Raw genomic sequence first — 23,347 nt, forward strand, 5'->3', positions numbered from 1 at the left:
CTCTCTCTTCACACACACACACACACACACACACACACCAGACACAGGCACAAACTCATACAAATGGCACACATGAATAGACACACTGAGACAGACCGTGGGCTCAGAGACACTCATGTACACACAAGTTTTTGGACATTCAACAGCTCCTGCACACACGTGTATCCGCACACACACACATGCATTTCCATGAATACATAGAGCCCTGGTTTGGGAAAAAGAGATGCCAAGCAAGACAAGCTGCCCTCTAGGAAGTGATCTCCCTGCTATTGCAATGAAGACTCTCAATCACATTCTGCTGCTTTTCAGCTCTTTATTGGACTCCGTGGGATAAAGGAAAGAGAAATGAGCAGCACAGAGGCCCTAACTGGCCCTGTGTTCCCGAGCTGGCAAGGCAGCGGGCTCTTGGCAGAAGTGAGCTGGGGTGCTGGCTGCAGAATAATTTAAAGTCAAAATAAACTCATGGTGCCACACCAGCAATAAGAAGGCTGTCAGGACCACTGCTTGCACTGAGCTGGGAGCAACGTGTCTGCTTGTGAGGTTGACAGCAGAGCCAGGATGGTACTATTTTATGAACCTCAAATCTCAGTCTGAAACCTCCCTGACAAATGAGGGGCTCCCATTCACAGTCTGCATTCTGGCTGGCTTCACCTTCCCTTCCCAGGATGGAAAGGGAGTTGAACCACTCAGGGTTCAGTGCAAGAAACAGAATTCGCTCCAGATATGTCAAGCAGAAAGGAATTTAATACAGGGAAGTTGGTGTCTTTGTCTCTTGAGACTGCAAATGACCACAAACTGGCCTTAAAGCAACAGAAATGGATTTTCTCACCATTCTAGAGCCCAGAAGTCCAACGTCAAGGATTCAGCAGGGCCACACGCCCTCTGGAGTCTCTAGAGGCAAATTCTTCCTTGACTCTTCCAGCTTCTAGTGGCTGTTGGTCTTTCCTGTGGCTACATCACTCTAGTCTCAGCCTCTGTCTTCCCATAGCCTTCTCTTTTTCTCTGTATTTCCTCCTTTTCTGTCTGCTATGTGGATTTTTGGACTCAGTTAGCTAATGCAAGATGCCCTCATCTCAAGATCTTTCACTAGCTGGGCACTGGTGGCTCACACCTATAATCCTAGCTACTCAAGAGGCAGAGATTAGGAGAGTCGAGGTTTGAAGCCAGCCTGGGCAAATAGTTCTGTGAGACCCTACCTTAAAAAAAAAAAAAAGCTGGTGGGAATGGCTCAAGGTGTAGCCCCAGTACAGCAAAAAACAAAAAAGATCTTTCACTTAATCATTACAAAGACTCTTTTACAAAATAGGGTCACATGCACAGGTTCCAGTGGTTAGAACATGGACATAGCTTTGGGAGACCAAAAAGATCACTGCTTTGGGGTCATGGACCATAGCTTTTGGGATGTTGTGAAAACTCTAGGGTGGGTCCCAGAAACTATTCTCTGAACTGCACAGGATTGACTCACCAGGCAGCCAGGAGCTAAGAAGCCATCAGTGGAGCAGCTGTGTTTAAATACTCACTAGTGGAGCTGCCCCAAATCAGGACACAGCCTCTGCAGCAAGAGCAACAACCTCTGGATGCTGACAAAGCTGGTGAGTGGATACCAGAATGCTGCTACATACAGAAGATTCCACGTCTTCTGGAACCCATCAATTGTCAAACAAAGCTGACCACCCAGAGTAGGCGGTTGTAGTGGATTCTATATTTGTTGCCAGCTAGCATTCACTCATTTAATTTCATTGAGGGAATGTCTTAGTCCACTTGTGATACTATAATAAAATACCACAGATAGAGTTATTTATAAACAATAGAGATTTCTTTCTCATAATTCTGGAACCCTGAAAGTCCAAGATCAACACAATAGCAGATTTGGTGTCTGATGAGGGATGTTCTCTGCTTCCAAGATGGCACCTATGTCTTCCCATGATGGAAGGGATAGAGGGGTGAACTCACCCCCTCAAGCCTTTTTATGAGGTGCTAATCCCAACCATCAGGGTGGACCTGCTCATGGCTTAATCACCTCCTAAAAGGCTCTACCTCTCAATGCTGTTTCATTGGGGATTAAGTTTCAACATTAATCTTGGGAGTGACAGAAACATTCAAACCATAGCAAGAGCCACCCTATATTAGCTGTCTATGACTATGTAACAACCCAACCAAACTTCATGACTTCCAACAAGAGCAATTCATTATTTCTCATGGTTCTTTGAGTTGACTGGGATCAGTTGGGTGATTCTTCTGCTCCATGAGCTGTCTGCTAGTGCTGTAGTCATCTGGAGGATCAGCTGGTCCAAACTGATCAAGATGGCCCACCTACCTGGCTGACAGATCGTGCTGGGTGCCTGCTGGGAGATCAACCAAGGTAATTGTACAGCACCTACCTCACTTTTGCCCTGCATGGGTCTCTCCACATGGCTGCTTAGGCTTCCTTACAGCATTCCATGAGGGTGTGTTCTAAATATGAGAAAGCAAAATCACAGATTTCTTAAAACCCAATCTCGAAATTTACATGGGTCATTTCCACCACGTTTTTTTTCCTTTATCGCTGTGCTGGGTGAGGGTAATTGTAGCATTTACATAGGTTCTTAACTATACCACACTTGAATTCACCCCCTCCACTGTTCTCCTTTATCTCCCCCTCCCCCCTTTCTGGAACAGTTTCAACAAGTATCATTTTTGCATTCACATACATGTGTACACATTTTTTACGCTATATTCACTCTCCTACCCCCTTTCCCTGACACCTCCCTGCTCCCACTGGTGCCATCTCCCCTCCACCATGCAGGACCTGTTCCACCCTCCTGTTCTCTGATTTTGTAAAAGAAAAAAGATGAAAGACAAAAAGAACAATATGACGTTTTTGCTTGTTTGAGATAAAGATAGCTACACAGGGCGTTTCCCTGTGATATCCTCATGCATATATGTATTGAAACCCCAATTGGTTCATCTCCTCTAATCCTCTTCACTCCACCCTAGTCCCCTTCCCATGGTGGCCCCAGCCAGTTTAAGATTTCTATATTCATTCCTGTACAGAAAGCACACCAACCACATTCAAATTCTTAGTTTCTTCCTCTTGCCCTATCCCTCCCGTGCGTGTGTGACCTCCCATTAATGTGACCAGCATCCCATAATATCGCTACATTTGTTTCAGTTCTATATTCCACATTGTTCCATGAGAGAGAACATTCAGCTTTTAGAATTCCTAGCCAGAGCAATAAGACAGGAAGAAGAAATAAAAGGAATACAAATAGGTAAGGAAGAAGTCATACCATGTTTTATTGGTCAAAACAAGGCATAGGACTGGCCTGTATTGAAGGGAAGGGGAATGGAGTCTCTCAATGGAATGAGTGACAAAGACTTTGTGCACTGATCACCTCTAACTACTCTCAAGGCCATGTGATACCCCTATCTAGAGAGGCATGTGACCCATCAGAATATCTTTTCTCTAGTGACAGTGATTGGATCAGGAATAGTCACATGATCCAAGTTAAGCCAAAAAGGCAATTAGACTTGCTTTGGAGACTTGTTAAAGATTTCAGGAAAATAAACTTTTTATTTTCCACTCCAAACTTAAACCACAGCAAATATGAGAAGTTGTTGCTCCCATCTTGTCATTGCCAGGGAGTCCAAGAATGAAGCCAACAACGGAAGACAGCCAGAGCCAAGAGGAGAGAAAGGGAGAGACTGAGTCTGGATGGCACAGTCTAATTCCTGAGTACAGCAAAGCCTCATCCAACTTGGATGGGCCCTAAGCAGGATTGACAGAGTGCCAGGGACATAGGCAGGGCGAATCTCTGTCCTTCCCTGTGACCCACTGCCAGCTGCTGAATTAGCATGAAAGCAACTTTCAGATGGAATTTAACCTACTATATGATCATTTATTAGGAAACAGATATAAGGAAGGCTTTCAAGCTGTTCGTGTAGGTTTAGAAGTGTCCGTACTCTGTCCTCCAGCCCTTGGATAGGCATTTTGCATGCAGGATTGACTCTGAGGCAGATGCAATGATATTTTCTTGGTAGAACCAGCCTGTCAGAAGCAGCCAAATGTCTGGGTGGATGAGGCACCACGGTCCTCTGAAAATAGCCAAATGGAACTCCATATTAGAGTGCTGCCCTGAAGGTGCCAAGAGGCTGCACTAACCTTGTTCCTGTCAGGTGTAGAGCTCAGTCTTAAGCTACATATCTTGATATTTCTTTTCCTTCCTCCCTTCCTTCCTTCCCTCTGTTTCTCTCTCTTTTTTTTTTGACAGTACTGGGATTTGAACTTAGGACCCCACACTTGCTAGGCAGACGCTCTACCACTTGAACCACACCTCCAGTCCTTTTGCTTTCAGTTTGTTTTTCAGATAGGATCTCAAGATTTTTCCCTAGGCCAGCTGAGGACCACAATCCTTTTACCTCAGCCTCCTTAAGAGCTGGGATCACAAGAATGTGCAACCATGCCTGGTTTGTTTTTGAGATAGGGCCTTGCTAACTTTTGCCTGGATTGACCTTGAACCAAAATCTTCCTATCTGTGCCTCCTTAGTAGCTGGGGTTACAGGCTGTGCCATCATGCCAAGCCCTCTAAGATCTCTATTAGAAATGGATATTAGAAGCACTGAGTAGTCACTTCTGGGGCTTAGCAGATTCCTTATACGGTCTTTCAAATACTAACTAATCACCCCTAGAGTAAGTATACTCACACACACACACACACACACCCCACTGTATCTGTAGGTATGTGATAGAGTGAATTGTCACATAGCTAATGTACCCACCACTCTGGTGGAGTTCAACATTACATCCAGTCTTTTTTTTCTTTCTAGTTGTACTAGAGTTTGAACTCAGGGCCTTGCACTTGCTTTGGTTGTTTTTGAGATAGGGTCTGGCTGCCTGGACCGAGATTCTCTTATCTATGCTTCCTTAGTATCTGGGAGACAGGCTTTCACCACTACACCCAGCTTTTATTGGTTGCTGATTTTTTTGTCCACACTGGCCTCGAAACTATCCTGATGTCCACCTTACAAGTAGCTGGAATTTACAGGCATGAGTCACCATGCCCAGGTTTGTTTTGTTTTTTGTTTTAAATAAGAAATTCTCCCTTTCTTTGATTTCACTGGGAAGAGAAAGAAGTACCTAACAAAGAAGTATTTGAGTGAATCAGCAGAATCTCTTCAATGCATAGGGACATAGGGGTCTTGGAGGACCACAGAGGGGCCCCATGCTATCCTAAAGAAAATGACTGTATGGATGCAGGTGTGCATTTGAGGTGGGAAGGTGGGGAGAGTGTCACAGCTTTCATGAGATTCTAAAAAGGGTCCTCAGACCCGGAACCATTAAGAGTCTTTAAACTGCATGTGGTTGGGGAAAGGGGATTGAAAAAAAGAACTTGCTTGGACATAGCCTTGGGGTGTCTGGGCCATTTCTTGGTAGAGTTAGCACTACTAGTCCAGGACTCATACTCTGCAAAGGAGATTTCAAATGAATCACACAAGATCAGAGAGTGAGTTTTGGAAAGCTGGGTATTTCAGAAGCAAGAGTGTTTTCTAAATTTTATCTTTAAAAGTATGATAAAAACATAAAATGTACCCTTTTAACAATTTTCAAAGGTACAATTCAGTAATGTTAAATGTATTCACATTGCTGCAAAACAGATTTCCAGAACTTCCTCTTGCAAAACTGACTCTGTACCCATTAAATGCCAATTCCTCATTTTTCTTTCTCCCTCAGCCAGTGGCACCCACAATTCTTCTTTCTGCTTCTGTGAATTTGGCTATTTTGGACCCCTTATATAAGTGAGATCATGCAGTGTTTGTGTGTGGCTTATTTCACTTAGCATAATGTCCTCAAGTTTTATCCATAGTTGTTGCATGTGACAGAATTTTTTTTGAGAGGGTGTCTTACTATGTAGCCTAGGCTGGTCTGGAACTTGTGGTCCTCCTGCCTCAATCTCCCAAATGCTACAATTACAGGCATACACCACCATGCCTTAGCTTCTTTGTTTTTAGGCTGAGTAATGTTCTATGTACTGGCAACCTAAATTGAGTGAGCGAGAGATCAATTCTCCAAAACAGAGTTTATTTGGGAATAGCAAAGATTGCAACCTGGTATATGTGTGCTATGGTGGACCATAGGTGATTCCAAGGGATTGGAGGAAGAGGAAGGTTTTAAAAGGAAAAGAAAGCTGTGCACTGGTGGTTCACACTATAATACTAGCTACTTGGGAGGCTAAGATGGGGAGGATCGTGGTCAAAGCCAGTCTGGACAAAAAGTTCGTGAGACTCCATCTCAACCAACAGCTGGGCACAGTGGTGTGCATCTGTCATCTCAAGCTATGTGGGAGAAGCTGAGATCAGGAAGATCAGAGTTCCAGACTAGCCTGGCAAAAACATTTCCCAAGACCCTGTCTCAACAGGAGAAAAAAGCTGGGCGTGGTGGTGTGCGCCTGCCATCTCAGTTACAGTAGGAAGCATGAAATAGGACTGCAATCCAGGCCAGCCTGTGCACAAAGTGACCTATGTCCAAAACAGCTACAGCAAAAAGGGCTGGAGGTGTGGCTCAAGTGATAGAGCACCTGCCTAGTAAGTGCGAGGCCCTGAGTTCAAACTCCAGTACCTCCCCACCAAGAAAAGGAAAAAAAAAAGAAGTCCACATCAGCTGTTTTGAAACAAAGACCATTGGTTGTGGGAACTTGATGCAGGACTTGGCAGTAGCTCATTGTTAGGCACGCATCCTTGTGCCATGGCTTATCTGGGATGCCATGGTTTCGAGGAATTCCTTGCATAGTTTCCATCATAAAGGTATGTGGTGAGGGCGTTTCCTTCATGGTCACTCAGCCCCATTTTTTTAGTTTGACATAAGTAATTCCATTTTTCTTTTTTTTGGCAGTACTGGGGTTTGAACTCAGGGCCTTGCACTTGCTAGGCAAGCACTGTACCCTTGAGCCACATCCCCCAGCCCTTTTTACTTTAACTTACTTTTCACATAGCGTCTCAAGTTGACTTTGCCCAGGCCCACCATCCTCCTACCTCTACTTCCCAAGTAGGTGGGACCACAGGCTGCGCCACCACTCCTGACTTGTTTCTGAAATAGGGTCTCACTAACATTTTTGCCCTTGCTGGCCTTGAATTTCCATCCTCCTATTGCTGCCTCCCAAGTAGCTGGAATTACAGGAATGCACCACTTTGCCCAGCAGTGATTACATTCTGATACTGATATCACCACATTTTGTTTATCCGTCACCTACCAATGGACGTTTAGATTGCTTCTACTTCTTGGCTATCGTGAATACTGCTTCTGTGAACATGGGTGTGCAATCATCTCTTCAAGACTCTGCTTTCAATTCTTTTGGATATACAGCCAAAAATAAGATGGCTGGATGATCATCTTTAATTTCTTGAAGAACCTCCATACTGTTTTCCGCAGTGACAGAAGCAACAGTGTTTTTGTTGAACCTACAGTAAGCAGAGTGACACAGAGAGTAAGGCATAGGAATTCCAGTCTCCTTTAAAACAGCATTGTTGTTTTTGTGGAAGATCTCATTCCTGGAAAAGAAAGAAAAAATAACTTTGTCGTATGTGAAGATTCGCATGGGGCAGTGGTTAGAAGTGGTTAGACAAAGCTGGGTTCAAAACTCAGCTCCCCCATTAACCAACTTTACGCTAATCTCTCTAAGCCACTCTGCTGTGGAGTAGGTAATAATAGAACAATGGCCACAGGACTGTCATAGGGTGAGGGGAGTGCACAATCTTGTTTATTTAACAAGTACAGATTCAGGACTTACAGTGCACTGGGCACTGTCTTTCCAAATACTGACCCTTAAAACAATCAAAGGAAGTAGGCATGTTGACTTGCAAACTTGGAAACTGAGGCCCAGGACAGTTAAATAACTTGTCCAAGTTCCCAGAGCTGGTCTGTGGTCACACTGGGATTCCAGTCCAAGCCATCAGGCTTCATGTCCTGCTCACAGCCATCTGCACCACTGCTGAGGGGCTGGAGGCAGCGGGAGCTAAGCTAGGGAGGGGAGTGGCACCTATAGATTCCACGAATGTCTGAGAACCCACAGACACATCCTTCAGGCACAAAAGCCTTACTTGTCTGCTGATGAAGAAAGAGAATTGGGGCTGTTCAGTGACCTGGGCCTAGCATGGGGCGAGTGCCAGGGGGGCCTTCCTCCCTGGAATTGCACTGAGGTCCAAATTTGAATAACTGGATCTGCTGGGATGCCTGGGAGGATCCCTCCTTTCCCATGTCTCCCTGTGGGTGGTGATTTGAACTGCTTGGAGTGGCATTGTCCCTGAGCAATCTGAGAGAGAAAAGGGGGAGGGGGAGGAAGCGAGGGAGGAGGGCGGAGTGGCACCCTTAGCTCACCTGCACACAAACAGAAAACCAACTAAATACCCATTCTTCTCTTTAGAAACTTCACATATCTCTTTTCTTCCTGAGGCTTTTCTTGAGGACACATGTAGCATTTTTCGCCCCGACCCCCACCCTCCATGACAAAGGAAAACAAAGAAGATATAAAGGGAAGGCAACAGAAAGAGGGAAAAACAGGAAAGACAGGGAAAGCAGAATCCATTCCCTCCTCTTGCCAATGACCTTGACTTTCTGGGTGGCTGCCACCATTGCTGCTTCAAGCCCTTGTTTCATATCTGATATTTCAAGTCCCCAGAGCAAGAACTGGGGTGCCTTTCTCTGCGTCTTAAGGCGAGATCAAGTAGACAGCCAGTAGGCAGCAAATAACTCTCAGAGAGAACAAAAAGGTATTTTGATGCTTTTAAAATTTGTTTTCAGTGCAGGCTGATGATCAGGTAAACACTGTAAGCACTCGTGAGTGGGCAGAGAGACCAAATTACAGCTAACACACCTTGCGCACACCATGGATCTGTTCCCAGCCTCCTCACCGTTTCCTCCCACCCTAAAAATTAATTTCTTCTCAACAACCCAAAGGAAGAGCTGACGATCTCAGTAGTGCGTGCTCTCAAAACAAGTTGTTTTTCATCTGAAAACTGGAGATTTTTGTTTGAAAAACAACTAGCAATGACATAAACATAGCAGTAAGGTTTGAGCATGTGGAATGGATTCGTGAGGGGCTCTTCTGAAAGACAGCAACCCTGAGGGAAGGCTTTTTGGCTGTAGTGGATTGGAGCACACAGAAGGCCCCCTAAAATGCACAGGAAACTTTGGGGATGAACACCAGCTCCTCACTGCAAAGAGTATCCTATCTTTGAATTGCTTACCCAGCTTGCTTTCTATTCTACTTCAGTCACCTCCAAATTGAGCTCCTCCATGGTTCTGATCCAAACTGTCCCCAGCAAATCTATTCATAGAGTTATCCTTCTGGCATACTTGCCTGTTGTGTAGAAAGATACACACACAAGGCTGCTCACTGCCGTGATACTTGTAGGAGCACAAAACTGGAAGCAATGTAACTACCCATCAGAAGAGGACTGGCTAGGGAGCACCCAGGTTATGGGGTAATTACTGGACCTGTGATATGTACTGATAGGAAAAGGTCTACGAGCCAGAGTGCTAGCTGGAAAAAAGTCAGGTGCAGAGACTGTATTGTCTCTGTCCTCATTGACATTTTCCCCAAAGCAGACCTTGAGACAAGAATTTGGATGCAAGTCATTATTTAGGAGGTGATCCAAGAAGTACATTGAGGTGTGAGGGAAATGAAACAGGGCAGGGAGGGAAGCCAATACTGGCTGTATAAAGGAGCAGTTTGCCACTGTGGGCAAGTAGGGCTTGGTCTCATGGGGGCTGTCTGGGAGACTGCATGGAACACACCTCAGAATCAGGTCACCAACAGGGCAGGCTGAGATGCTTATCCACCACCTCCTGCTCCTCATTGGTTGAGGGCCATTAATTTCCCAGTTTCCAGCTAGCCTCAAGGGCAAGTGCAAATACTCCTTGGCCAGCAAGCATCCTCCTGCAGAGAGATACAGGAAAAGGCAGACTTTGGATGAGATGTCTGCAGGTGCCTCTGGAATTAAGTAGGAACAGCAGGGAATGAGTGGAATGCCACATCACTTTGCTGTGAACCCATTTGTGTAACTAAAAAGTTCTTTTAAAATACACAAACACCCCTATACATATAAATATATGTATAGTGGGCTGAGGAGTAGAGCTCAGTGGTAGAAGGCTTATTTAGCACGCGCAAGGCCCTAGGTTCTACCCCAGTACTAAAACCCAAAACAAAACTATACATACATATATATATATATATATATATTAGGTACACTTGGGAAAATCCTAAGTATGTGGACCTAGAGAACTGGGGATAGTGTGAAGAGGTACTTTTCACCTTGAACTCTTCTGCCATGGTTGCACTTACTAAGACATATCCTGTTAATCATTGTAAGGTTCTCTCTATAGCCGCTAAAGCACCAGCTCAGAGGCCCTGCCCTCCTCAGGTTCTCTTAGCACCAGACAACAACTCTTGCATGGACTGTGTGCCAAGTGCCAAGCCCAGCACAGGCCACTTTAGATGCACTACAGAAGCCCGTCAAGCCCTATGACAGCCCTGTGAGATGGGAACTACAACCCCACCTTTCCAGCTGAAGAAACTGAGGCTTAGAGAACCTAAAGTAGCATTGTCAATGTCATACAATGGCAGTGTACAGCCATGGATAAATCCAGAATGTCTCCTGAGCCTGTGCCTGTAGCCATGTTGGTCTTTTCGCACAGCTTCTCTTCATTCCCCCACTGGCTGACCTTTAACTCTTCCTCAGGTCAACTGCTTTTTCCCTCCCTTCATGGAAATGGCCACTGAATCTGTTTTAGAAGCTGCCGGTCCCTTGTCAGCCTTTTCTATGTGATGTGCCCAGTCACAGTGTGGAAGCAGTGCTTGGGTGGAGCCTTTCCCCTCTGGTATGGCTGAATTGTGTTCCCCTTCTTCCTCAAAAAAACCTGTGTTGGAACCCTAACCCCTAATGCCTCAGAATGTGACCATATTCGGAGACAGGGTCTTTACAGAGGCCATTAGGTTAAAATGAGACCATTAGTGTGAGCCCTAGCCCAATATGACTGGTATCCTTATAGAAAAGGACCATTTGGTCACAGAGACAGACATACTCTGAAGAAGAAGGTTGTGTGAACATGAAGACAGAGATAGGGGTGATGCATCTACAAGCCAGGGAATGCCAAAGATGACCAGGAAATTACCAGAAGCTAGGAGAGGTACAGATTCTCCTCACAGCCCTCAGGAAGAGCCAACCCTGCTGCCACCTTGATCTTGGACTTGCAGTCTCTAGAACTGTGGGAGACACATATTTCTGTCACTTGTCCTTTTCTGTTACAGCAGCTATGAGAAACAAATACACCCTAGTTCAAGGCTGTCACTACCTTGTTATCTTCCACTCTGGCAGGTGTTAGCTTCCCAAGGCAAGAATTGAGGCAAAAGGGGGTGGGGGCTGTTTTTACAGGAATGGTAGCTGGAAACTCGTTGCTGATAAGAGGGCATGAGAAATGAATAGTTCTGGACAAAGGCTTTTAGAATCACACTATAGTTCTTCCTGTCTTTGAATGAATGAATGAACGAATAAGTGAGTGAATGAAGTCATAAATTCTTAGTTCCCTCAGACTTACTCAAAATAGAAGCTTCTTTCTTAAGAAATTTCAGTTCATAAACTTCAATAGAGAGCTAGGCACCAGAAAAAAAAGTGGATAATTACTCTGCTGCTACCAGCGGGTGGACAAATGAACAAATTAGATTCAAGAACAGCATCAGAATCCAATCTGTTTCCATCACTCACTGGGTTTTTTTGTTGGGTTTGGGGGGCACTGGGATTTGAACTCAGGGCTTCGCACTTGCTAGGCAGGCTCTCTGCCCCTTGAGCCACTCCACCAGCCCGGGTTCCAACCTGTTTCCAAATAGAGATGTGCCTATATTTCCCTTACTCCTCATTCTGGCTCCCTTCCACCTTTACTGGAAACCTTTGTTGAAATACAACATATAAACAGTACAATGAGCAAATCAGGAGTGTACAGCTCAATGAATTTTTACAAACTCAACTCACCTGCTAGCCACTACAGAAATCAAGATCCAGACCATCACCAACATCCTCAATGGCACTGTCATGCCCCCCCAGTCTCAGTAGGCCACCATTTTTCTGTTTTCCACCATCACAGACTACTTGAGCCTGGTATTGGATTTTATATAAGTGAAATTGCACAGAATGCACTTTCGTGTCTGTTTTCCTTCCTCCATATCATGTGCGTGAAAGTTTTCCATGTTATTGTATGAAGAAGTTTGTCTTTTTCATTGCTACGTGACGTTCTGTATTATAACTGCACCATAGTTTATTCATCCATTCTATTTATGATGGATGGATATTTGGGCAGCTCATCTCAAGTTTAAGCTAATGAGAATAGTGCTCTGGGGAGGAACATATGTACTCTCCTGTGAGTAACTCTCTAGGAGCAGAACTCCCAGGGATGTTTATTGGGTGGGCTTCTGTTCAGCTTCAGTGGTTACTAGACAATTCTCCACAATGATCATGCCAAATACAGACCCACCAGTAGCCTATGACATTCCAGTTGCTCCATATCCCGTCTGACACTTAGTATTAACAGTTTTGCTGTATTAGCCATTCTAGTGGGGCAGTTTAACTCATGGTAGTTTGAATGTGCATTTCCAGGTGACCAGAGCAGCTGAACACCTTTTCCTTTACTTACCAACTTCTACTTTGGGTTATACCCATTCCTCCCTTTCTTGCTTCTTTTTTTCTTAAATTTCCTCCTTTTCTTATTTGAAAGACAGTGATCCAAGCACAAAGAGAGAGGCCTCCTTGGTGCTTAGTAAAGGCAGTTGCATCCCCCTTTGCCTGTGTCTGGGCTCTCTTACTCTGGAAGTGTCACAAATGTCACTGCTTCAACACAGATGGGCCCCAGCAGGGTTGCGGTGCATGTGAGCAGTTTCTGAATTCTGGCCTTGTCTAGTTTGCCTACCTTGCAGAATTATTTTCCATTACGTAAGACTCTGCAAAAGGCCTTGAGTTGCCGAGAGGAAAGGCACTGCATAAAATGCAAACTAACAAAAGCATTGATAGCAAGTAATGGGGGAAATCCATCATGCCCTTGTCATTGGAAGAGGCCAGTTATCTGATGGCTGCTGGCAGACATGTCCAGGTAGAAAAGGCAAGATTTGCAAGCTATAAACAGCCTCCTGGCCCCCAGCCCGGCCACATACTCAATAATTTGCCTATCAATTAAACCAAAGGAGAGGCAGTGTGAGTAAGAGGCAGGGAGAAAGACATTGAGCAGCAACTGCTTATTTCACCACAAGCCCTCCTCCATTAACCTTATTCAGGCTCTCTCAAATGACTCATTCAAAAGTGTTCAGTTTGTCCATCCGCGACATGGACCTAACTGAACTGAAGAGCACCCGTTTCATACTTTGCAGAGATTATAAAGATAAGCCTCAGGAAAAGCATTAAGCAGTTATTAGTGCAGAAAGAAGAAAGAAGTAAGGGTGTCAAAACAAAAGCACAAGTCAGATGGAGTAATGAATTCGAGGCCGGCATAAGGGAGCCTGGGATTTCGGGGCGGGGATGTGAGGTGGCATTGCGAACCTGGGAAGCAGATCAGATCCAACACTAAAGAAACCCAAACTGAATTCAATCACCCTTAGGAAAGGGAACTCCATCCCCAGAGCAGAGGGAAATCCTTACCATTTTAACCCAATCAACACTAATGCCCTAGTTATTGTTCTGGGGAGGAGCAGGGCCATGTGATCCAGTTGGGGGGAGCGGCTTCATTATTCTCTCTTAGGAAGGCAATCCTGGAAACACCGGTGATAATTCACCAGATGTATCAGACTTTTCCTCCCTGTGACAAGCACCTGAGATAAACAACTTAAAAGGAGGAAAAGTTTATTTTGGAGCATGGTTTCCGAGGTTTCCATTCAAGGTCACTTGGGTCTGCTGCCTTTGAGTCCGTGGCAGGGAGCATGTGGTAGAGGAGGCTGCTCACCTCAAGACAACCAGAAAGTGAGAAGGAAGAAGGAAAGGGTCTGGGGTCCCAATATCCCCTTCAAGGGAGAGCTCCCAATGACCTAACTTCCCTCCACTAAGCCCCACCTCTTAAAGGTTCCTTCTGCCGGTGCTATTGGGAAGTAGCACCATAGGCCGGGCCTTTGGGGGACATTTAAGATACAAACCAGCAGGCTTGTATCTTGGAGAAGGGAGCCTCTACCTATAATAAAATAATCTTCTGAAGCCACTAGATTTAGGGGTCTTTTATTATGCAGCAAGAGATGTCTGGAGTGGTAGACCTTGGAAATTGAACCAAAAGAGCAAAGGAAGGAGGGAAGAGAAGGAAGAAGGTGGCAGCAGGAGGAGAGGGAAGAAGGGAGGGCAGCTCCCAGTTGGGAACAGAGGTGGCTCTAGAACCTGGTATGGCAGAAGATAAGACTAGATGACAAGTCTGGCTGTAGCTGCTGCCATTTCCAGAACCAAGGCGGGAATGTTGCTCCCGCTCAGCCCTCCAGGGGCTTCTGTAGTCCCAGCACCTGTGCTAACCTCATTGTGTCTTTGTGCTTTAGAACTGGAGAGAGCCGGGCAGGAGGAAAAGCAAAGCGAGCAGCACGTCGGAATATGTGTGCTTCAGGAGGGCATTTGTGTGCGTGCGTCTGGAGGCTGTGTGAGAGCATGTGACTGAACGGCTAGCTGGACTCTCTGGGCTCAAACCTACGAATAGAATGACTCTCTCTTAGTCATTTGCTTCCCACTTCCCCCATGGTAGAGCATAAAGCTGGCCACCGTTGTTCATTGAAAGGTAGTAAGCTAGTGGTTTAAAAATATTTGTAAGCTTCCTTGTCTTTTGTTTCAAGCAGAATGTTGGTTAGAAGCTCTGATTTAGGTGGGGGAAGGGAGGCAGGAAAACAGATCCTGAGTATTGGCACCCTGCAACCATGTTGAGGTTGCCTAAGACTCTAGCATTTAGAGGCAAAGTAGAGCACCCCGGATGAAACTGGAACCTCTGCCACTCCATGACCCAATCTCTGTGAGCCTTAGCTTTCTCGACTATTAAATGTGGATTTTACCTATCAGGATGCTCTCAGTAGAGTATTTGAGCAACATTAAAAAAGTTAAGCAATCAAGTTATATTAATATCTTATATAACAGGAATTCCAGAGGTAAATGGCCTTAGGTTGAGCAGCCAAAGAGGTCGTTAAGGACCCAACCTCTTTCAATCTTTCTGCTGTCATTTCCCCAGGGTCAGAGAATGGCTGTTGCTCCAACATGTCACATCCTTACAGCAGCGTTCAAAGGCAGGAGAATGGCGGACAAGTGATGGTGGTGGTAGTTTCTATAAGCATTTCCCTTTTTTTTTTTTTCAAGAAGAAAAATATTTCTGAGAAATTCCCCACCAGGATCTCTGGTAGGTCTAATTAATCAGGACAGGGACATCTCTAAATCAAATCTTCAGAGTGGTGTTTGCACCACGATTGCCTGAGAGTAGTTGAGTCATGAACTGGGGGTTGAGCCCGCCTTCCAGGCACACATGGCCATCCAATAGCAGACCACAACTGGACTTCTGTCAGCAAGCAGGGGAGGGCGCGGCTATTGGTAAACCCAAGGATCTTAAGCCGCTGACAAGGTCCAACTAGATATTGACAGTAGAATGCTTTGTCAACTAAATGGGCCCATGGACACTGGGAACCAATATTGTACCCTAAGTTACCTCTCACAGGTGAGCACATAACAGCTGCCTGAGAACCATCCATTTCACTATTGACTTTGACTCCACCCTTCAGGGCAAAGGCTGTAAGGGAGAGATTTAACCCAAGTTTAGAATACACAGCCCTGGTTCCATTCTGTAGCAACCAGCATTCCAAGCCAACAGATTGATTCCAATAGATTCCAATAGTTAGATTCCAAGTACCTACTTCCTCTCACCTCCTTGTTGATGGGTTTTACGTTGATTATCTGATTGTGTGGAGGACATGTGGTTGGCCAGTGCTCCCAGCCTAGCCTCGCTAAGATGTCATCCAACCTGAACTGTAAACACAGACATGAGGGACCATGTCAGTGTGGTTTGCTCAGTGCCACGTGTGTCCCGGTGCCTATGCACACCAGCTCTTAATAAAAGCTTCCTTACTGTGACATTGACAAGCACAAGAAAACTTTAGACTTGTCTGGCAGCTGATCTTTTTTTTTTTTTCTAACCTCCCCCCTTTCTCCAAGACATCAGTCTCCAATTTGTAAACCCAGCACCTAGTCTGATTTGGAAGGATTTAAGAAAACAGTCCTTAAAACTCATTATGACAAAGAACCAAGTATTAGGTACTGTCTACACCGAGGAAAAATGGTCACAGCAGTGAGCTGTGGTGAGGTTGAAATTCACACTGATTATGGCTTCATAGAGGACCTGGCTGGAGTTTTAGGCTGATGCAAATGGACCTAAGCCAATATGGTCCTGCAAAGCTATTAGGCTCTTTATGGTAAATCTCTGCTGCCTCTAGTAATTACAGTAAGTCCCTTCCCCACACGGGGCCACCAGGTTACCGTGACAGGAAGTCTTCAGGCCAAGCTCTGAGCAAGCTGCACAAAGCAGTCATATAACTTGTTCTGTCAATTCGGTGACATCCCAGCTCTGTCCTTTTAAGAGCTCCAGCAGCGCCTTGCTGGAAAGTTTGCTGGAGGCAAATGTGATGGGATTCCAGCAGGGGATTCTAACCTCCTTGGAGGCAAACCCCAAATCAGCAGCTGCATGTGTGGGAACACTCGGGAGTCAAGCTGAGGGTGTCATTCCTGCAAGGCTGAACCTTGGGGCGCCAGACTGGGCCTGCATGAGCCAGAATGGCTCCTATTTCTAGCCAATCCACCCCTCTTCCAAAGCCCCTTATGCAGATTGAAGGTGACTGAGCTTCTGATAGAATGCCAAGTACCCACTCTTAAACTCCTGTCCCCAGTTAGGCCCACTGCCCTCTCCCAAAGTGGGCAAAACCTCCCCAACTAAACACACAGACCAAGTGACCCGCGTGCAGTTTACAGAGCACAGAATAGCTCCTGGTTGACACCAATAAAACAGAACAGCCTAGAACAAGTTAGCACCTCTTTCGGGGAAGTCTGGAACCACTGAATTAGAGAAAAGGGGAAAGTGCTCTCGTGACTCTCCCCGGCAGGGCTGCTTCCCCACGGGTCATGATGATGACAGATAATGGGAACTTCGAAAAACTCTGTGGTAGACCCACGGGGAAGATGGAAGGGAAAAGGACCGGGAAGGACAGGAGGAGGGCTGGGAGGAGCTGTAGCCAGAAATGGGAGGCAGGCATCTTGCTCTGTTGGTAACAGGACAGGGCCACCGTGGGAGAGGAATGCCTCACAGAGATTCAAGAGAGTTTGTTGTGCCTCCCCTTTCTTAAGGAAAGCCCAGCTCCTTCCTTCCTCTGTGACAGCCCTCCTGCTCAGGGTCACCCCAGCATCTGGGGCACACCAAGTCCAGGTGCCCATCCACACAAAGCTGCAGTGACTCTCCCCACTCCAACTCCAGGCACCTTTGAGGGCTCACCCCAGTCCATACCCTCCACCACCAGCTGAGACATTTGGGGGTTTGCACTGAAGTTTTGTGCCACCCCCACTCTCTCAGGGCTGCTCCTAACAGCACATCTCCATCTCAGTCTCTGCCCTGCAGCAGTTGGAGTGGTTCATGCTGTCCACCTGAGAATGCCAGGCTGGACAAAGCATGCTGGCACTGGAGCCCAGGAGCCCTCCAGGGGACAGCAAGAGACAAGCTCCAGCTTTAATAACCAGTCTGTCTACAGACTTTCCTTGGCCTCTGCTCTGGCTGCCTTCTTCCTCTTCCTGCCCCTGTAGGCCCTCTGAGAGAACCTTCATTAGATCTGGGTTTCTGGTTGTGTGCATTCTCGAATCTTCCCTGTCAGCAGTCTCCCACATCCTGTGGGATGGCCTGCTTACAACCTGAAGGGGCAGAAGAACCAAAGAGAAGAATGCAGACGCGGGGAGAGGGAAGACCCGAAGAATGGCCCCTCTTACATGCAAAACTGTGACAATCGACCCCCCAGACAGCTCTCTCCTGCCCAGAAAGTGTTAATCCACCTCTCTGGGGGGAGGCCGGCCTCCCCACAGGCAATTTCCCTGGGCCCGCCTGGCTGGGATCAGGCCCATTGTTAATAAGTAATGACAGCCCAGCTCCTCCGTGGATTCCCCTGGGGTTTTGTGTCAGAAGCGTCTTCCCTTGCTGCTGCTCGAGCTGACAGGCTCCAGCTCCCGGCAGGCAGCTGTGAATACGGGCCAGCTTCCACCAGGATGCCCCACGTCATCGCACCCCCCCATGCCCCAGGGCAGCAATGAGGGCAATAATTCCGTCCCCCTTCCCCGCTCAGGTGAGGATGACATCAGCTGTCTGCCAGGCAGCCAGCCTGGAGGGAGCCTCATGGCCTCCTTCAGCATGGGCTGGAGACTGGCCCGGGTGCGGGATGGATTCCTCCAGGCTGAAGCTGGCAGGACCCTGGCTGCCTGGCCTTGGTCCCTGCCTCTGCTCTGTGGGAGATCAGCTCACTAAGGTTAGTGTTGACAACTGTTTTAAAGATGCCCCAGAAATAGGGTGATTCAGGTGGCTTTGCTTACTAGCAAGAAGTTCTTTCTATGTCTGACTTAAGTAACAGCTTATATTTAGGTTTTTGCATTAGCCCAGAAAGGTTTCCCAAACGAGAGCATTCTGGAACGTCTGGGAGGAAAAGAGAACGTTCGTTCCACCTTACTGGGTCCAGTTTTTAAAACCCAGGCCTTGTTATTATTCAGACATGGTGAGGCCCACAGATCGGGAGACAAATAGCTGCCCAGGGCAAGGATGGGTTGGAGGGAGACACCAAGAGGGCTAGGTTTGGTCAGGAGGCAGAGGGAGAGGGAGACCCTGCGGGCAAGCACCTTTGCCGTGGGTTGTGGGGAGACGTGACCAGGCAGAATACTCAGGTTTAGGATTGGCTAATCTGACTCATTTCTGTGGGCTGGGTTGGAAATGCTGGGTCCAGTTGTCTAGTACCTGTTCTTGGGGTGGTGAGGGTGAACAGAGGCCAGGAGTCTGAAATTCCCTCCATAAAAGAGGTGGTTAGGGGGAGGGTCTGCTCTGTATTGGCTGGTTTGCCTTTGAAAGGCAAGCTCACAGGGGGGAGCTGTTTACTATTGTCTAGGGTGCAGCCCCTCCAGGGTCAGGAGGCCCCAGGTGTCAAAGTATCATAACACAGAAAATGAGCGATATAGCTCGGGGGCCCTCCTTTAGTCGTTCACTGTACATGGTTCACTGTGCGTGCAGTACTGTTCAGTTTATTAGTATTTGAAATCCATCATTTTACAGCATAATTAAGAATAGGAATTGGAAAGCTGGGTCTGGTGGTGCACACCTATTATCCTATAATCCCAGTATTTGGGAGGCTGAGGCAGGAGAGTCAAGGGTTCTGGGCCAAACCTGGCGCCGGTGGCTCAAGCCTGTAATCCTAGCTACTTGGGAGGCTGAGATTGTGATTCTAGGCCAGCTCTGACAAATAGTTTTCGAGACTCCATCTCCAAAATAACCAGAGCAAAATAGACTGGAAGTGTGGCTCAAGCGGTAAAGCACCTGCTTTGCAAGCGCAAAGTCCTGAGTTCAAACTTCTATCCCACCAAAAAAAGAAAAAAACCCCAAATGTCCATCTATAAGAATGCTTAAATGGAAGCTGGGGTGTAGCTCAGTGGTGGAGTGCTTGCTTTCCTAGCATTTCCAAGGTCTAGGGTTCCATCCCAAGCACTGAAAAAAAAAGTGAAATAAACAAAGGGCTACCTATGTCGTGGTATATTATGTGGTAGACTATACAGCAAAGAAAAAGAAAGATGTCTACTGACATCTTTGTACACTGATATCTACTGTTCACTAAGATGGGTTCAATTTAAAAGTTGTGGAACCACTCACCCAGTGCAGTCACATTTATGTGTGGGGGGGACGACAAAGCTCAGGTGGAATAGTCCACGCACACGGTGGTACCTGAGTGGGAAATGCAAGCCTGGAGGGATGCACACCCAGCAGTTAGCAGCTGTGGAAGGAAGCAGATGCTCAGGTAGTCCCAGTTTATTGTAAGTAGCAACCATGGAAGAAGGGGAGGAAGCAAGGTGGGGCAGGGAGAGCCATCAGGAAGCAGTGTAGATCTGCCAAGTCCCGGGGGCGCTCTGAGCCAAAAGCACCCATCCAAGGAGCCGAGTACCACTGTCTGGCTCAGGCATTAACAGGGAGCCACCTGGAAAGGCTGCATGCCGTGCATACTGAGGCTGGCCACTGACCACACTTGCAGTGGCCGGGCCTCATGTCTGCCACAGAGGGCTTGGAGAGTGGTGGGGAGGAGACAACAGACAAGGAAGCCCACACTTTCCTGGCATTTGGCTCCATGCATGTAGACTATCCCCCATAAGTAAGTTGTAAACAGAGGGACAGAGAAATTTAATTGGCTTGCATCTGTGGCTCCTCCCCCTTCTTATCTCAAGTCCTCCCTTCTCTCAGCAGCTGCAGGGCCACCTTCGTCCAGCATCTTATGATCTGGCTTTGGCTGAGAAGAGCACGGGGTCACATCCACTCTCTCCTCTCCTCTCCTGACTACACTGTCCAAATAGGTACCATTCCTCTCAGGCCCGTTGCAGACACAGTGTGCCAGGTGAGACACTAATGCCGGGGAAAGGAGCTTGGGAACTTGCAGAGGAGAGGGAGGGTCACACTAGGAGCTTCCCTTTGTTCAGGGCAGTGTGTGCTCTTTGTGGAAGGAGGGGTTCAAGTCAAGGGAATGAACATCCCAGAGAAGGGGAACACGGTTCTTAGATGGGTGGCACTTGGCTTCAGCCTTGAGGGATGGGGAGAGAATGGAAAAGCAATTCAGTAAAAGGGAACAGCAGGTATAAAGGAAGGAAGGTAGGAATGTGCAGACCTGAAGTTGGACTCCCTTCAGATAAGTCTCAATTTGGTGTCTGCAGTAATGTTTCTTTTTATTGTACAACATTATAGCCTCCCATAATGTTGGATTCATTCCTAAATAAACACTGGCTCCCCTGCGTCTCTACACTGCTTACAAAATGGCTGCTGTGGCTCCAGATCTCACATCTTCATACCATATCAGCCAAGGTAAGAGAACAAATCTCTTCCACAACTACCAAGGAGGGCACAGTTAGCATAACTTTCTCATAAGGCTCCAGCAAATGTCTTCTGACATTTCATTGGCTTTAATTGTGATGTGCCGATCTGTGGACCAATCACTGAGGCAGGATGGATTTCTAGGTTCTGAAAGTGAAATACTGGTTGAAGATGACTTCACCTTGAAGATCACATCAGTTCCTGCAGGGAAACAAGCTTTGGAATATACCAGTTACTCCTAAATCTAGAACAGCGGTTGAGATACGAATGTAGCAAAAACCTTCAAAAGCATCGTTAGAGGAAAAGACAGAACAACGAAGAGAACCATAATTTTTTTCCTGTTACACTTTAATTGCCCTTCGCTGGCACGCGCTGCATAAATTAAGAGCTAGTTAATGCTGTAATGCGTAAAACAATTTCATGCATCTTAAATATTGCACTTGTAGTTTAATTCCACATTAAGTGGTCCCCTGAAATTTTTAAATTTACAAAGTCACTGCTATGCTACATGAAAAAGGTGCTAATGAAGTGTTAATCAGTAGTCAGATGACCTTCCCTGAACCCTGCCCAAGGTCTCCAAAATGACCCATTGCCGGAGAACGTGATGTGATGGCCACAGCGTGGAGAGTGCAGAGCAGACGAAAAATGGTTTCTTAGCCACATCCCAGCCAATTAAGGCAGATTTGCCTATTATGCAGTTCTAATTAAATGACATCCACTATAGTGGACACGAAGCTAATAATAATAATAATAATAATAGCATTTAATACTGACGGAGCCTTCCATATTCGAAACACGGGGAAAACACTGCTGATTAACAAGTGGGCGTTCCTTAGTGGGCAGGGAGAGGGCGTCTTGTGGATGGGCTTGCTAAGACTCTACAGAGGAAGGTACAGCAAATGAAATGAAAAGTTAGGGGGAATCACCAGCTTCTAGACCAATGCTACTCAAATGTGCTCTGTGGACCACTGCTGGTCCACCATGAGACGAACTTAGAAATTGACAGAAACTACTCAGAAACCTTGAAAGCAATTTGAACTTGCCGTGACATCCAAGCATGGGATCAGTGGACTCTTGATCAGGATCCAGATCCAGTTTGAACTTCTGTGGTTCACCCCATACAGCACGAGCTCCAGACTAGTTGTGTGCAATAGGCTGCACCCAGTCTATGATGGACTGGAAATTTTAAGAAATCTGTCTATCTATCTACCTAACCGTATAAATCTGGCCCATCACCACACATGGTTTGAGAAGCACTGTTGTAGACCTCCAGTGTGCAATGTAATGTGGGGGATATAGGTTTAGTTACACCTCTAGACTCCTTCCTGCTGTTTGTCTGTTTGGAATGCTGTGTGTCCCCAATCACCCCACTCCCCACCCAACATGAAGTCATCTCAGTTCCTGGAAATCCTACTTCCTTCTGGAAGCCAGCACTGCTCCGGGACCCCAGCAACAGTGCCAGCTAACTCAGGACATTCTTCGATGATGGCGCTGTTCACACAGCTGACTACATTCGTGTCACTTTGCCTGACTGGACTGACAGATCCCAGAAGGTAAGGCTGCTGTTTTTTGACTTTGGGTGCATAGTGCAGAGCACAGAGTAGATGCTCATTAAATGTTTACTGAATTCATTTCTTTCTTAATTTTGCAAGACGTACCTAACATAAAATTGGCCGGTTTTGCCATTTCCAAGTGACATTCACACTGTTGCACTGCCACCCAGCTCCAGAGCTGTTTTCATCTTGCAAAACAAAACTCTGTCCCCATTAAACAACTCCCCCCTTCCACCCCCCACCCCACCCCTCCCGAATTCCCCCAGCCCCTGGCAACCACTCTTGAGGACCTTACATGAGTGGAATCCTACAGTATTTGCATTTTTGTGACTGGTTAATTTCACTTAGTGTAATATCTTCAAACACACATTGTTGCATGTGTCAGAATTTCCTTCCTTATTTTTAAGTGGATTCAGCTAAAAAACATTCAGGATTATCATATAGTTGTGCAATGAGTTGGGAGGGTACTGGTCCCTGGTTTTGCCTGTAAGGGAAGCAGAGAAGGGAGAAAAACAAAGGATGTGATAATCCAGGAGGTGGCAGCAAAAAACAAAGGGGCGCTGTCGCTCCACAGGGTTCCGCCCCTCTTCCTGCCCTTGTTTGCTCTGGTTCCTGCTCAGCCTTTCAGCGTCTGAAAAGTAGGACTTCCTGAATGTGGACCGCTGGCCCAGCAAGACAAGGAACATGCCTGAGAGGC

General features: G+C 46.6%; 1 long non-coding RNA gene across 1 annotated transcript in view; it reads left to right on the forward strand.

The window, feature by feature from the left end:
- The window catches only part of LOC141419679 (uncharacterized), a 32,474-nt gene extending 9,801 nt beyond the window's left edge, over window positions 1-22,673 (forward strand). The window contains exons 2-3 of the long non-coding RNA XR_012444298.1: window positions 20,477-20,627; window positions 20,972-22,673. This is a non-coding gene — a long non-coding RNA (uncharacterized lncRNA). The remainder of the gene's footprint in view (window positions 1-20,476; window positions 20,628-20,971) is intronic.
- The last annotated feature ends 674 nt before the right edge of the window (window positions 22,674-23,347 follow it).

This window comes from Castor canadensis, chromosome X (assembly GCF_047511655.1).
Source record: "Castor canadensis chromosome X, mCasCan1.hap1v2, whole genome shotgun sequence".
Taxonomy (NCBI): domain Eukaryota; kingdom Metazoa; phylum Chordata; class Mammalia; order Rodentia; family Castoridae; genus Castor; species Castor canadensis.